This window comes from Athene cunicularia, assembly GCF_003259725.1.
Source record: "Athene cunicularia isolate RWA chromosome 4 unlocalized genomic scaffold, athCun1 chr4_part3, whole genome shotgun sequence".
In the NCBI taxonomy this organism is placed as follows: Eukaryota; Metazoa; Chordata; class Aves; order Strigiformes; family Strigidae; genus Athene; species Athene cunicularia.
Window position 1 is genome coordinate 17,170,384 of NW_020799100.1, and position 16,969 is coordinate 17,187,352.

Here is a 16,969-nt window from a genome sequence, read left to right on the forward strand (position 1 = left end):
TCCTATTTGATAAACTGCTTGAAGACTGGCTTTTTGTGGTTTAGGCGTAAAACTATCTGGAATTGAATGGAATATTGCAGATTGTATCATCAAAGTGGGACCAGATTTTCAAGTCGTACAGCTACAGCTACTGGTCTGAACCTCTCTGTTGTATAGCGACATTTCTATGACATCCAGTCATAATGTTTTCTGTCTTTGGTGCCAAATTGACTTTTTGCATTGGCAGAATAAATGGAGAATAAAGGGTTTTTAACTTAAAACTACAATTTAGCAGAGGATATAGCGATTTACCTGTATTATTCTGTTAATATGAGCAATTTGTTCATACTCACAGTGCAGTCAACTCAGAATCATTGATATGCTAGGCAATGCTTCTCTAATTTACAGGGGAAAAAAAAAATCTTGCAAGACAGTGAATAGAAAATAAAAACAAAATAAAAAGTCACCATATTCACTTGGACTTCTGCTGTCATAACAGATCCTAAATTTGGGAACCTACTCATATGGAATTTTTCTATTTCTTTTGTACCAGATTGAGCATTTTCAAGTTATGGGAATTATTTTCAGACAAGGAAAGCCCTTGTTGCTGAATTTTTCTTAGAAAAATTTGGTATTACTCTTTCAAAAGTATCCTTAAGTTACATAATTCCAAATGCACAAAATAAACCCCTTATACATTATCTCCCTCTGGTACTTGTAGTAAGCATACATGTGAATATGAGGACAGAATTTCAATGTAACAGAGACCTCACTTATTAATAAAATGTATAAAGGAATTGTCATATGCCTGTTTAATGGATACTTTTGACAATTTTTTTTTACTGACAGAAAAGATTTCATCATTCCATCAGTATTCATGGAATTTATCCACACAGCTCTCCCATGTGAGACTGAAGGAATTTACCCTTGAGGAAAGAGATGGTAAAGGTTAATATCATCCGTATGTGGGATCTTACTCTAATGCCCTTAAAAAACAAACTGTGGAGGTCAAACCAACCAACCAGGAACTGCTAAAACAATACCTTGATTTTCCCCTTCTAGCTATTTTCTTTCCTGCAAAAAATTGCTAGTCAGGTACAAGGGAAAAAAAAAAAAAAAAAAAAAAAAAAAAAAAGCTTGACAACAACAAAACCCAACAACCACCAACAAAACAGTTTCAAGGAAAGATGTCAAACTTCAAAATCCCTAAACTGTAATACTGTAAAGGAAGACAACTGCAGTGCAGCAATCCAGAGGACACAATATTTTTAAGATGCTCTTTTGACAATTGTACCCTCAAGATTCTCAGAATGAAGATGCATTTTTTTTGTCCCATATTTTTTCACTTATTACATTATATCTGTATGAAACATTACCATTTTAAGACTGGTTCATGGCATTCAATTCCCTTTATTGACATTAACACTTTTTTTAGGGTGTGCATGTACAAAATGCCTATGGAACCAAATAAGCTGTGATTGCTCTTACTACTGACATCATTTCAAATACAACTGGAAGTGTTAGTTATGGTTTTAGAAGCGTGCTATAAAGCTATCCCTTTCTTAGGCTGGTATTTGAGTTTTGAAGTCTAGCAGAGGAAAAAAGATTTCTCGAATAAATGACCTTTCTCTTTAAAATGATCTGTAAAGCCTGAACGTGAAAGTATGCAGGACGCAGGATGTTCACCCTTTAATTCAGATGTTTGATTGCTTGTTATATTATTCCTTAACTTTCAGAACTGAAGACTTGAAATAGAATCCTAAAAATCTGAAATCAAGCTGTAGCTCTTTGACTGATGGATTATTGCACCACTAATGAAAGGTCCACAAGTTAGCACTTTGCTGACAATTTGATATGAGAATGAGAATAGAAGTTCAGCCCTTGAACCAAGCTGCATTGTTGGTGCAGTGTTGACAGGGAAACATATGTAGATAGGACATAAGGAGTCACAAGGAACAACTGCCAAGTACGTGGCTATGTTTTACTTTCTTGACTCTCAACTGCACTTTATTCACTGGTATTTTGATAGCACAGTATGTCATGCAGAAACTAAGCAAGAGAAAGTTTTGCCCAGGGCAAAACCAATTTGAAAGCTCAGAATTCAAAAGGAAAACCACAATTTTTCTGCCTTCCTAATCATAATTATTAGAGGACAGAGATGAACAACAAAGGGAAAAAGAAAATGTGTCTGCTGATGAGGCACAGCATAAAAAAGCACAAGGTTTTCTACCTGACCCTGATAGCATCAGCATTTACAACAAGTTTTCAGTCCAACCCACCCTCTTGCAAACAGTGTTATATCAAAAGTAATTAATCTGCTGACATTTCAGTAGAATCATAAGCCAATATGTATATATATATAAAATGTAAAACTCAACTAGTAGCAGCCATTTAGAATGGCGATGTTTATAGCACATCCTCCAGAACCTTACATGTATTCCCTTTCTAAAATAGGACTGAGACTTTGTTCCTCGAAACAGTGGCTGGTTTGGGGATGAAGTGGGCTTCTAAACGTGATGAAGACATGGCTTCATGTGAAAATGAGCTTGTGGCTGAGCTTTAATTCCTCTTTCTTCATCTTCTAAATCTAAGATTATTAAACTCTTCAACATGCTACATTTGCTACTTGTTATTTCAGTTACTTAAGCATGGCATGAAATAAAAATTTGTAAAGGAGCAGCATTACTACATCACAGTGTGATTTTATTGAAATATGTATTTCGTAAGGCACTTAGTGTTTTTCAGATTGTTTTTTGAAATTAAATTAAGATAGATAGTCAGTGCCTGGGAAAATGCAGGGGTTTGTATTTACAAATAACACCACATTAAAAGTAATAATGTGTGTGTTTGAAATAATAACCAAAAAAAAATTACCGTTGTGCTGTCTGAGAGATCTTAATTCTAAACAAATAGGGAGACCAGTGAAAAACTTACGCAGAACGAATAAAGTCCTCAAAGAGAAACAAACATAAAGAATAATAACATCTGAAAATTCATGCTCTTTTATCCACAGCGTTTTCAGTAGAAAAAGACAGAGTTTTATGACACTGCTTACTATCCTTTCCTCTTCCCAGTCTCTTTTTTCTGACTAGTTCAGTGATTAATTTGAATCCATTAGCTCATTACATCTTTTATGTCACACCAACCACTTGCAAACTCCACACAATCGTTTTATGTTCTGTATCATTATAAAAATGTCTGTAAAATTATCAGTGAATTAGCAGCAAATGATATATAAAGTGTATAATAGATAAAGATGCATTTAGAAAATAAAGCAACTTCAAGAAGCAGATTATATTTATTTGCTTACAAATTCCACTTCGAAGTGGAAGCTCCACATTTCCATGAAAGTGAAGTCACATATTACCTCAGATGTGTGAATCTTCAGACATTACAGTAGTAAACGCATCAAAAAAAAAAAAAAAAAAAAAAAAAAAAAAAAAAATGTATTTGATGTTGCCACTCTTTGTTCTCCAGTTTGTACAGAGAGAGGATTTGGAGAGTAATTTTTAAAAGTCTACTCCATTTACATTATTGTTCATTATTAGCAACTAAGAGTGTTACACACAGTCTTTTAATTGTCACAGATCAATGTTTTATTTCTTTGTCATAACCATGTACTACTTGCCAAATTGTCCAACCCTAAATTTAGTAATACGTCTAAATTTATTTCAACTAATACCTATTTTCAAGTCTCCAGGCAGCATTGCAATTACAAAATTAATGCAATTAAATTAAATTTCGCTATTATTAAAATAATAATTTCCACAAGAAACAAAATATCTTGTCATTTGCCATTTCTGGACTCTGTAGTACATGCTCAGGATACACCAAATACATACCCGAATGTGTAAACTCATGTAGCTTCTTTTGAAGGGACCGGGATGCTGTAAAGGCTGGGTACAGAGATTCTGTTACTGGGATGGAATTGTGCTAAATAGGTGTAGATCAGATGAAATGCAAATATACGGCTACTTTCAACATGGTCTCTGCAAAGTCTCAGACAACAAGTTGTTGACACTTGCAGTGTACACACTGTTACCAAGCTCTGAGTCAGTCAAACAAGAGTGTCCCTGGCTGGACAACAAGGAAAAAACTGTGTCAGCATGAGGACAGCCAAGCACTGGATCAGGCTGTGGGACAGTCCCCTTCCTGGTAGGTGTTTAGGATGTGGCTCGGTAAAGCCCTAAGCAACTTCTTCTGATCTCACAGCTGATGCTGCTTGAGGCAGGAGAGAGGTCTCTGACTAGAGACCTCCTGAGACTCCTTCCTACTCAAGCTGCCCTATGATTTTATGCTAAATGTGATCAAGATAGGTATCCTGGAAAATGATACATATATTAAATTATTGCATTCAACAAATAAAAGTGATGTCTAATGATGAAAATAGAAATGGGAAAACCAGAAGGACTGAAACACAGACGAATTTTAAGTAGGAAAAAAACAAGACTGAAGTATGTAAGAATTATTAGATGACACAAACTTAAATCTTTCAGATCTCTGTATACATTTTATAAATCTGACATTTACAAAGTGATAAAAACTGGAGGTAGTCTAAACTAAATTTATTCCTGGTAGGGGATTACATAAAGAAATTACAAATATTTAAAAAAAAAAAAACCAACAACAACAACAACAACAAAAACCAACCTCCTAAAACTATTGTATATGTATCTTTTCTACAGAAGAACTGAGGAAGGGTTACATCGGCACGACACTATTAGGCTGCAAAACTGAATAAGTTCCTTTCTATTTCTGGAATGATATAATGCTAACCACTTTTAACATCACTCCGCAGCTCTATGAAATAAAATGGATCTAAAATTTACAACATGATAGAAATTTCCCTGTTGATGGCGTGTGTTCCTTTCTTTTGGGACTGTGACAATAACGAGAAATTCAGTTGCCTCTCAAAAGACATTTAAGAGAAAATTTTCAACTTCTTCTGGAAATGTAAACTATATTCAAAATGCGATGCAATCTATTAGAAATGCATCTCCCTATGATAAAACAAATAAGGGGAAAATACAGGCTATCACCCGAAGAGATGCTTTTATAGCCCTCTGAGCATGTGCATTGTGTCTAGCGCAGATAGTTCCATTACCTCGATAGGCATGCGTTACTAACAAATGAATAGTGCCGTGCAGAATTAGATCTTACATAGTTCCAGAACTGCATTTGGATAATGATATATCAAGTGGGATGAACTGATCCCATTACAAAAGAGCTGCCTATTTAATTAGTTGTGTTCTGAACACTTGGTGTACCTGTATGTTAGCTAAGATATACTCTGTAGAGTCTAAATTAACTTGTTTTAAATAAACACACATTGACTAGAATATTCCTTGCTTATCTGTGGATCAGAAAGATATTTAGTACATGAGTTCCCATGAAGTAAATGTGAGGACATCCACCGTTTCTTTCTTCCTTATTAACCTAGTGCAAGAAAATACCCAACTTAATTCAGCATGCTGGGAAGAATCACTGCAAGAGTTAGAGAACTCAGGACAAATAAGGTTGTCTGCATAGCACTTATAGCCCTCTAGGATTATTGGTTAAAAGAAGGCTGGTGTCCTGTATCTCTGAAATATCATTTTCCTCTACTACTAAGACTACTTCAAAAATATTTCCAATCCAATTTACACTGTAAAAACTCCATGCACAATGTGGAACAAACATGTGTGTGTGTGTGTGTGTGTATATATATATGTATGTGTGTGTATATATATATATATATATATATATATATAAAAATATATATATATGTATAGATAGATAAATATAACTTTTAAAAGAACCAATTTCTTTTCAGGAATTACAAGACTTGTTCAAACTTTTATTATTTCAAGGGTTTCCTTCTGGATTTTTTTTTCCCCCTTAATATTAGTGTTATTTTTACGAAAATAATTCTTCTTTGACATTTTAATAAAAACCTTAAAGCTGGTGCTTGAGTAGTTCTTTTGTCCATGTAGAATATCCTGCAATTCTTTAAAAGAATTTTACAGTTTAAGAGAATGATGGTATATATGTCAATGGTTCATAAAATAATGCTTTTAAGAAAAATTGGAAACCCACAGAACAAAAATAAGAGCATCCTCAAGTGAAATGAAAAAGCAATAAATTAAAACCTTTTACAAGTCGTTCTTTTCATATTTCATTTCTTATTCAGTAAATCAGCAGTCCATGGATTTTCACCTGTAAAATACTGCTGCAGGAAATTGCTCAATATGAATTATAAAGAGAACAGTTTAGTTAATTAAAAGTTTGACTAAGTAACAAGTTACTTAGACAACTAAATCCCAATTTCAGAATAATTTATCCACTTAGTCTGTCTCATAAAAAATTAATAGGAAGAGACTCCTGTAGACTTTAAATCACTTTTGCACATATGGTTTGGTTGGTTTTAAATGTTTTACCAAAACTTGTTTGATTTTTTTTTAAACTAAATAATACTGTATCCAAAGGTGTTTAAGATTATGTCACCACATTCTGAACTGTTCCATGGTTATCAAAGACAAAATGTGGCAAGACACAGACTAATGACAGTGTCTAATTAATACTGGGGCATCCAGAATCTTGTTAAACAGCAACAGTACAGTCCTCCATTTCTTGAATTGTCTATAGTCTGAAAAACTGGTTTTCTCCATTACAGAATCACTTTCATTAATACAACGGTTATATAAAGATTACTTACTAGAAAAATAGAAAGGTATAAACCCTTTGCATTCAGATTTAAATATTTAAAATATTTTATTCTACCTCTTCCTCCCTGGAATAAAATTTCTGTAATATATAGCATATATAGCAAACTTTTGAATAGATTTTATGCTTAGTAGTTTTGTAATATATGGACAGTCAACTTATATAAGAAAATTGGTGGGAAATCAAAATTTTTTTATAATTACAGACAGCACCTTAACCTGTCCTGTAAATCAGAAAATTAGTGAACAGCAACGGTCAAAGTTCATCTCGGAACCAAACGGTTTGTATGAGAAACTGTAATGCTGGGCGTTTTATCTGTCAATGAATCTTTATCTGCTCTACTGCTCCACTATAAAAAACAAATTCTAAAAGTAGCCTAGAAATACAGATAATTATGTTCATTTTAGATATTTAATTAAAAATTGCTAACTAAACCTTCGTAAATAGAAAAATAACTATCTCTGCAATTTTTAAGGTGACACATAACTTCTCATAGAAACATCTAATTTATAATTAATATTTTAGTTATCTATCCTATAAAATAGAAAAGTGACCCACAAAAGACATTTCCTCCCAAAACTTGTCTCCTTTTATCTATATCAGATGATCAAATAAAGCATATTACCGCTCTTTACAAATCTTGCCTTGTTTATTTTTCAAAGCTCTAGCCTGCCTTCTATGTAGAGCTTCCATATGCTTCTGAAGATGTTATCACTCATTTTAGTTCTCCACCGTATCAGTCAATTTACTGTTTTGGTTAAAGCAACATTTGACACATGCTAATGATAAATCCTTTCTTCCTCAGACACCACTTATTGTTGCCAGCCACGAGAAGGGCAGGAGGTTAGTAGCTGGTAGATGTAAAGAAGAGCTTGGGAAGGCAGAGATCTATTGAAGCTGACTACCTGGCAGAGTAAGTGCAAGTCAGGATGCCCAGGGTGGTTGAGAGGATGACACAAAATCATTGTAACACCATAAAAATGTAAACATGTCCATATCTAATGAGTTTGCTATCACATGTGTTTAGAACCATAATGCTGCCATGGAATTAAAATAGCGCCATCCCTTCTTTAAGTGGACTTTTTGCTGCTGTTGTTATGGTCTACACTAGCTTCACACTCTAGATAGAATTTTTTTTCTGGTAAATTCTGTTAGCTCAAGGACTTCCACTTGCATCCTGTAAGGAGTCAGTCCCAATGTGACAGAAATTTCACAGGGTTCTATGAGCTCTCCATCAGCCCTCTTTCCCCATAGCTGTCCCAGTCTTAGACTCATCAGGTTTAAATAAGTTTTTCACTGGTCTCCCTATCTGTTTGTATCCTAAATGATAATATCTATCCTCCAGTTCATTTCTATGCAGTATACAACACACTCAAAAAAGAAAAATAATTGGCTTACTTCCCTGGATTTAACTGAAAACTGTAAAACAGTGCTTGGAGCCAAGCATTTTCTTTCTGGAAGACATCCACTTAGAATGAAATCCTGTGCAAGCCTTCTCCAGTTGTTCTTCACACTTCCTGAAAGCTTCACTGTTCTATTTATCACACAAGTATTTCTTAGTTTGTTATTCTTCTGGCAATGTGCGACATTTCAGTTGAATTGCAGAATTAATCTCAAATAAAGAAGGTCCCAAACAGGAAGGATTACTATTTCAGTCTTACTATGTAGCAGGAACAGGAGCAAAGAGAGCAAGTATTATTTGAAAACTGTAAGTGCTTATATTTGTATATGTATATTTGTAAAATAGATATGAAGCCAAGGAAACTGTCATCTATACAGAACTGATTGAAACAAATTGGTTTTCTAAAATGAACTTTTAAAGAATTTCATTATGATCTTACTGCCTAAGTGTGGAGATTTTTCTGAAATGTTAATAGGAAGGGTACTTTAAATTTGAATTATAATATTACAAAGAAACAAGGCAAAAACAGAAGCCAGAAAAATAGGATAGAAAGATGCAAAAGACATAAAATTAAGTCAGAGGAAATAGCAAAACACTACACACAATCTATAAAAATATACAATGTCTGTGTTTACTTCCTCCAGTAGGAGGAAGAATTTTTTTTTGGTGACACTGTGAAAGCTAGCATTTTGTTATGCAAAAAAAAGTACTTAAACTGTGGAGTTGTTCTATATCTGGCCAATGGTCCCATAAAAAAAAAGAAATTCTCTTTATAGTGTCTCTGCTAAACTCATTTGTAGCAACCTGGGTTCTACCAGGATTCATAAGAGAGAGCTGTAAAATGATAAAAAAAAACCACAACACAAATTTCTCAACAAAACCAGAATCTACAGTAGCACACATGACCTAAGGGCTGTGGTGTGGATGTAGAGCTACTAAGCAGAGCAAACCTCACAGAGTTGAGGAGAGCACAGTAGAAAGTCCCTGTCATCTCTCAGTGCATATAGATCACCACTGAGGAGGACAGCATTCTACACCCTACGTTACTTTTTCACTATACTCACTGATGCTAAAAGAACTAAAACATGCTGATTAAAACACAGGATTACAAACAAGGCGTATTCTTCTTTTCCAAATTAGGGTCCAAACATCAAAATTAAAAAATATAGAGTTGGAAATAACTGAATATCCAAATGTACTACTAAAGTGATATGATTAATTAATATCACTTGTACAAAGTAATTTATTTAAATGTATTTATTTAAAATATTTAACCAGGAAATTACCATCAAGATTAAAAGAATTACACTTAGCCTACAGCAACAACATGATAACATTTCCAGTATCTAAAGGCTAATAATTCACATCAGGGATAAAAATAAGCACAGTGGATATTAGCAAGTAAGGAGCAATGTGGATGTCAATAAAAAGGATGTTAGGAGGACAACTTCCTCACATATGAAGAAAATAAATCAAAGCATAATTCATGTGAGAAAGCAAAGGCACTATCGGGAAACGTCACCAAATCAATAGTTAAATACATGAAGATACAATGCAAAGCTCCCTGGCAAACGCCAAATGGCACCGATGGCAAAGGTAACACAGAACGCAGGATTTTAACTAGGCACCTTGAAATTAATTAAAACTTCTATCTTGAAAAAGACAATTTCAACCATTTCACCTGTTTTCCTCATGGCATGTTTGTGCCCTCTTGGTGACACCCTAATCTCAGCATGGAAAGAAAACATCGAGTCATTGCAGAGCCAACAGAAAGGCTGGCAAGAGCTGGCAAGCCCTCCTAAAAGGTAAGAGATGTTAAGCCTGGCGTTTGCCTCAGCGCTCAGAGGACTACAGGCATGACTTTCTGGCACCTTTTCTGCAGTCTAGAGAAAGACTAAGTAGATCACGGTTGTTATGTTCCTGAATAACACAGCTTTTTGTTGTGATGGTTTGTTTACTTATCAGTTTTGAGTAGATGAGAAAAAATTTAGTGTAAGTATTCTTACATCAAGAAAAAAAAAAAAAAAAAAAAAAAATTACTTTACAGGCCAATTTTGCTTGCAATTGTCTGTACCTGGTCTCACAGACATACCCCTTATTGTCCGTGATTCTAAGTTTTTTCATATATTGATCAAGAACACTGCTTACTCTGTAAGACATTTTTCCCTTCCAAGCCACTATTAGCCATTATGAATGGGTATGTAGAGTGCATACCGTGCTCTTAGACAAAACAAGTTTTAAATAAAAACATGGATAGGTTCTCATCGATATCCCAATAGTCACCTCTTTATGTTTTTAGGTGATATCAAACAATACCATTCTGTAACTTCAAACTACATAGAAGAGACTATGTCCTCTGGAAGTATAAATGAATGTATTGTCATTGCATGTTGTTTTACATCATCTGGAATATCATTCAGTGATGATTCCTTCACAATAACATGAAAACAGTTTCTGCGGGCTCAGGAAATACCTGAATAAGTGAATAGTGGATGCTTGGAGAGTATCGACAGGGGCCGCCGCTGGCGGTGGTTCTGTTCATTGTTTCCTAGGGATTCACGACTGTCCGCTGCAGTCTGCAGTCAGGGCAAGTGCTTAAGGAGTGGGCTTTTGGTCTGACACAGGACGGCTACTTTTCTGTTCAAACGTTAACTCACTCACCACTGAGCAGTCGGATGAAAGCGATGAGGACAATGGAGTAAGGCTGAAACTCCCTTTGAAAGTGATGAGAACTGGAATCACTGTGCAGGAACTAAGACAATCATACTTTATACAATAATATAAAACAGTAAAACCATAATAAATTTTTAAGTCATTGATAAGAATATAGCTCAGATTCAATCGTATCTTCATACCATTCATATTTTGAAATTATATTTTTCCAGACCGGGAAATTTTAGACGATGAGGAGAGGGTGAAACTCATAAACAGTGGAAGAGAAAAAGAATATATTAAATATGTGTTACTGAGAGCAAGAACATGATTTGTAGATAATTGATAATGAAGGACTCTGAAGCCCTGTGAGCAAGACTTACTGTAAAAGATCCATCAATGAATTTGGAATTTGGACAGATATAAATAAAGCTTGAAACTCTTTTTATTTATTTGGCTACAATCTCTTAGAACTGCAAGTATATTGAAAACGTGGCCAATTCGGACCTCTCACTGAAGTCAGGAGGAGGTTTAAAGTGGCTTAGAAACAAAGAATCAGCCTCCCTCTTCTACAAAGGTTTTTACAAAACATACAAAACACAATTCCACTAGAATATTCCCTGTAAATACTTGTATTCTCATACAACCCAGTAAATGTTTCTGGTCCAAATATATTATGATGCCAGACTCTAAGGTTTGCACTTTACTTTTCAACTAGCGCATTCAAATTCAGAATTTTCTGAAAACAGTTTACACAATCTCAGTTCACGAAAGACTTAGCCTGTCATTTCAGATTCAAGTACACAATGTTCAGTAACTTTTCCATTGCATGTCACATACTTCGCATAGAGTAAAAGAAAGATTCACGATGTACTTTTCTGCTTTTTTCTTTGGTGGCATATACAGAATAATCCACTGTCTCACAGACTGACCGTGTAGAATTCACAGAATGAGAAAGATGGAAACCTAGACTCTTTCTGCTGTTTTTTCTTTAAAAACTGGCTTTGAAATAAGGTAATAAATTTTACTTATCTCACTGTTGCGAAGATCTCTACTTCATTAAACTGTGTGACTGCTATTTGGCACAGTTTTTCATAACCTAAATAATGACCCGACTCATTTCACCCTTACCACCCTAGGGCATGATGAACACACTTTTTTTTATTTTTTTTTTAAACACAGCAGACAAGTCCCGATTTAAACATAGATCTAAATTATTAAGTAACTCTTGTATAGCGTATCATTTTCCGAGAGTGGTTTCAAATTATATAAATCACTTATCGTAACAGGCGGGTTTTTTCATGCCAATTCTGTCTCCCCTGTCTCTGTTTCTGTAATCATAACACAAGACTGTATTTGGATGGCTTAAAAATTCTGTATTTCAGCTCCTACAGCAGGTAACACTAATTATGACAAGAATGGCTTTGACATCTGCATTTAACACATCTCTAAGCATAAAAATTATCCTACATGGGGATACTTGGCATTTATTAATAAAAGCAATACAATTTATATATGTCATTCTGGACATGTTTCAGTCTACCTTCAAGAAAATTTTACCTATTTCAATCTTGTAAATTCTGCTTTATCTCACAATGTCACCCAGAAGAATTGAGAGAGTAGTAAGAAATGGAATAGGGAGCTCATAAGAACAAATTGGATTTCTAATTTAAAACTGGAATCAAAACCATTATTCAGTGCTGTATTATTTTATTCTTTTGGAGAAGGGCAAAACCTTTGAGCTTCTAAGTTATATATAGTTGTCTACTTCCCCTCCCTGCTGACAAATAGATTAGTTGAGGCAATTTCTCTCCATTAAAGGTTTTGCACTTGACACTGTAATGTAGCCACTGTTCAAATTACCCTTTAGAGAAGCATTTTTTAATTCAAGGTAACAGAAGGATTTACATTTGTCACTTCAGTTGAACACAGTTCTTATTCTTCCCTTCCTATGTCCCATGTAACTCTATCAGATTCCAGATGAATCAAGAAAACAAAACATTGTTATGGATTTTTTGTTAGTAAACTAAGCTACAAATTAGTGCAAAATTTTTACAAGAGCTTTATAGGTAAAAACACAACTAAACACAAGAAATTTATTTTGAGGTCTGGTTAGGGAAGCATCAAATTCTATCAGCTCTAATGACAGACCAGGGGGTATGAAACATGTACAGAGCATAAAACAGACATGGACACAAAACTAACCAATAGAATGGTAAGAAAGTTGTTTTTCAAGAGCTGCCCAACTGCAGACTGGCACCTGTAAAAGCCAGACCCATAATATATTAAACAATACACAGGGAGCTTGAAAATAATTACCCTTAGAATGATATTTAAAAAAAAAAAACCCTTAGAATGATATTTAAAAAAAAAAAAAAAAAAACTAACAACATAAAGAGGACAGAACTAATGTAATTAATATTGAGAGATACCCTAAAAATACACATATCCTTCATGTAATATTAACAATAGAGCTAATATTCTCCCTCATGGCATATCGGATGATCTAGTCGTGCCAACCCCAGGCAACTGACCCAGATGTTTGTCTCTAAAAAAGAGATTCTTGTTAAGAATTGGCTATGAAAACATGACTTAGCCTCTAAACATTAGTGGCCAAAATCTTATTTTTTGATTTTTTTTTGTTTCAGTTCTGATTCAGAGTAGTCATTGCCTTTCTGTTTGCTAACAGTCACAGAAAGGCAAGTTTTAGCTGGTAGCAGCTGGAGAGAGGTAGTTGACCTGGTACTTCTTTCTTGGAGCAAATGGTGGATTGACCATATTGAAAAATGTTGTGGTTTTTCTTTGAGATACCCTTTTCAAGGTTACTTTAAAAAGAAACAAACAAAAATAAAACACATGCATGATACTCTCACTAAAACTATATGCCACAAAGTAGAAACAAAATAATTAATCAATAATTAATTCCATTTGTAGTGGTTAGATACATGGAAATGAGCATTTTCCTAATGAAATCTTGTGTTAATAGAGACTTCAAAGAGAGTACCATCCCAGGCCAGTGAAATACATATAATGATTGAAAAGGACAATAGAAAATTGTACCTGCTATACCATAGCTAGTTTAGCTATCAGGCTAAATAGAATATAGAATTTGAGATACTTTGGATACTCCACAGATTTCTTTTCCTTGCTCAGCAACTAACTTAGGTTCAGATGCTGAACATATATGGATAATTAATTCTCAATTATTTTGATACATATTTGACACTAACGATCTAGATCTTCATCTTTTTATGACTCACATTCTCTGTGAAGTAGAGATAATATCTTTTTCTTGCTTCCTATATATGACATAATTATACATAATAATATGTATGAATTAATGCATTTATGACTACAAATAACCCCATCCTTGGAAACAGAGGTCATAGAAGTACCTAGGATCAGCAGTTTCTCGCTATAGACCACGATACAGCTATGTGGAATATGATTACTCGATTGCAATTCTAAAGACGTACTTCATCCGAAAAGAACTGACTAAACATTTCCCAGCTTCTCCATGAAGAGAGATATCCAAAGATAAGATCAGCTAGTTTCTTTCAAAAGACAGTCCTAGTTAAGGAAATGAATAATGTTTTTGTTTATCAGTTTGAAAAACTAACCCCAAATACACACTGTCCACAAAGCTGGTTCCTATTTCCTTCTCTGGCAAAAGAATCTTATTCCACTTGCCATAGGGGTCTATATTCACTAACAATGTCAAGGTTCTACCTTTGCATTAAATTAGTTTTTTGAGATTCTTGTTAAAATAAATCACTGGATATATTCACCACATAGTACAATATGCAGGATTATGTCTTTTGTCTCTCACATGAAACTGATTACAGTGTTGATTTGTAAGACATAATAAAGAAAACAAGTTTTGCACACCCTAAAATTACTTGTGTGGGAGTACAATTACTATAGGAGAGATCACACATATCCCACACTGCACTCTTGTTTACCAATCGTTGTTTATCAATTATGAGACTAGTAAGAACAAGTATAAAGGGAATTGTAGAATTCAAAAAAAAAATGCAAATATAGTACAATAATTTCATCTACATGCCAGAAAGAAAACACACTGTTTAAAACAATGGAAGCTTTTGGTATACATAAGAAAGCGTGATGTGAACAAGAAAATATCTTCGAAAAAAAGTTGCATATTCAATTATTGCAGGTAGTTTTTGTAATTTAATTTAAAGGTCAAACTAAGAAATTAAACGTACTCTGTCTTATTGGATGAGTGTTTTCTTTATAATATCTCCCTTTTACTTCCTCAGCCCTTTGAGTTATTTCATAACTATATCAACAATCAGGAAAACACATTTCTAAACAAAACAAAACAAAAACCAAACTAGCAAAAACTGGTATCAGATTTTTAAGCAAAAGGAATGTTTCTTTTCTAAAATGTCAAAAGACAAAATTAAATTCTGGTATCATAGCTGAAAGAGTGGCAGCCATTTCTCATAAAACATAGCAATAAGCGTCTATCAGAAACCAACAGCAAGTTGTTAAATCTTAAATGGAATCAGATTCCTAAGTTTCACTTAATTTTAAAATCATACAAAATGTTATTATGTGAGTAAAGCATAAGCAACTTGTGAGGAACATTCTGGAACAATACTGTAGTATCTCTTTCCAAAATAATATAAAATAAGCTTGGCCTATAAGCAATAATGAAAATTTCAGCTGAAAAGTATGAGATAATTTAAAGATTTACTTGCTAGTTAATTAGATTTTGGAACAAAGTTTCATTACACTATTAACTCTCATGGATTTTGATGATACAGAAATTCAAAGAATGTTAGAAACAAAGAGACATTAGAGAAGAAATACTGAGGGACTCTACCAGAAATTCACAGGTTATCAGAATGTAATTTGTGTTTACTCTACACCAGTAAATTGCTTAGGAAAAATTTCATAACATTTTATCTTAGAAGTCCTGTTAGGTGCTTGCCTTCATTTTAAAAGTGTTTTGGAACCCCAGGTTGTGATAACTATATACTTTCATACTTATCTCAGCCTTCATTTTACTAGAGCTGGTAAATAAAATATTTCTCATATATCACATCCCGTCTTCTAATCCCACTAGTAGCTCTTCTTTGCACCTATTCTAGCTTGAAGTAGTTTTTTTTTCAAAGGCTCATGACCAGAATGGTGAATAGAAGTTCAGCTGAGTTCATCCCAGTGTATATATAAATAATTTACACTGTCAGTATTATCCTAATATCTAGACACATCATAATATTTAATGCTGAGTTGGAAAATGTTAGCTCTATTTCACAATGATGGCACAGGAAGGTCAAATGGCAGATCAGATAAACACTGAAATTATTCCCTACATCGCAAATTTTCAATGCCATGCCTACCCTTTCCAGTGGAGTTCTGAACACTGGCTGAAATGTGTACATTCCCTTTACTGGGCACTACTGTCAGAGGAGGATGAAAAAAACTTCACAGTATGGTGCTGTCCAGATCTGCCCATTGGATCCATCCCGAAGAGAGGATAAATCTGATCCTGGCCCTGGGCAGCTCTTATGACTGCAGAATTCTGCTCAGAAGCCCCTTTAAAGACAGAGTACAGCTTTGGAGAAATGAGCTAATAAGACACAGATTCAAGAAGAGACAAGGGAACGTGGCGGTAGTAGCAGTGTAGTTATGGGGGTTAGAGACAGTTTTAAAGACTCAAAAGGCCTAATTTTGAGTTCTGCCTTACTGAAAAAGGTCCAAACCTTTTCTTCCCACTTCTCAAGAGAGGTCACTCTCTTTTTCTCACTGACATAGGGCAAATGTAAGACGTTTAGACAAAAAAAAAAAAAAAAAAAAAAAAAAAAAAAAGGGGAATTTAAAGTCTGTACCATATGAACCCTATATTTAATTCCTTGTTACCAAGACTTGGATTTGTGAAATCCCAAGGTACAGTCTAAACACTGTATTCTCATCCTCTTCTGTTGGGAATTTCAACTACAACCTGTGCAGAACTCGGTGGGAGTCTTGAGCCAGGAAGGCTACGTTGTGTTCTTACCTATAAATTGGACAGCATCAGAGATAAGGAAGAAATTTAGGGGATTTTCAACTGCTTTGAGTTAATGTAACTCACTTTACTCAATGAAGTTGTAAATGCTTAACACCGATAGACGAAGTAGCCTTTTTTTCTGATTAATATAAATATAAAGTGAAAGTTACGGGCACCTTAACTTCTGAAAGGTCTTCTGAAATAACTTCCATCCTCAA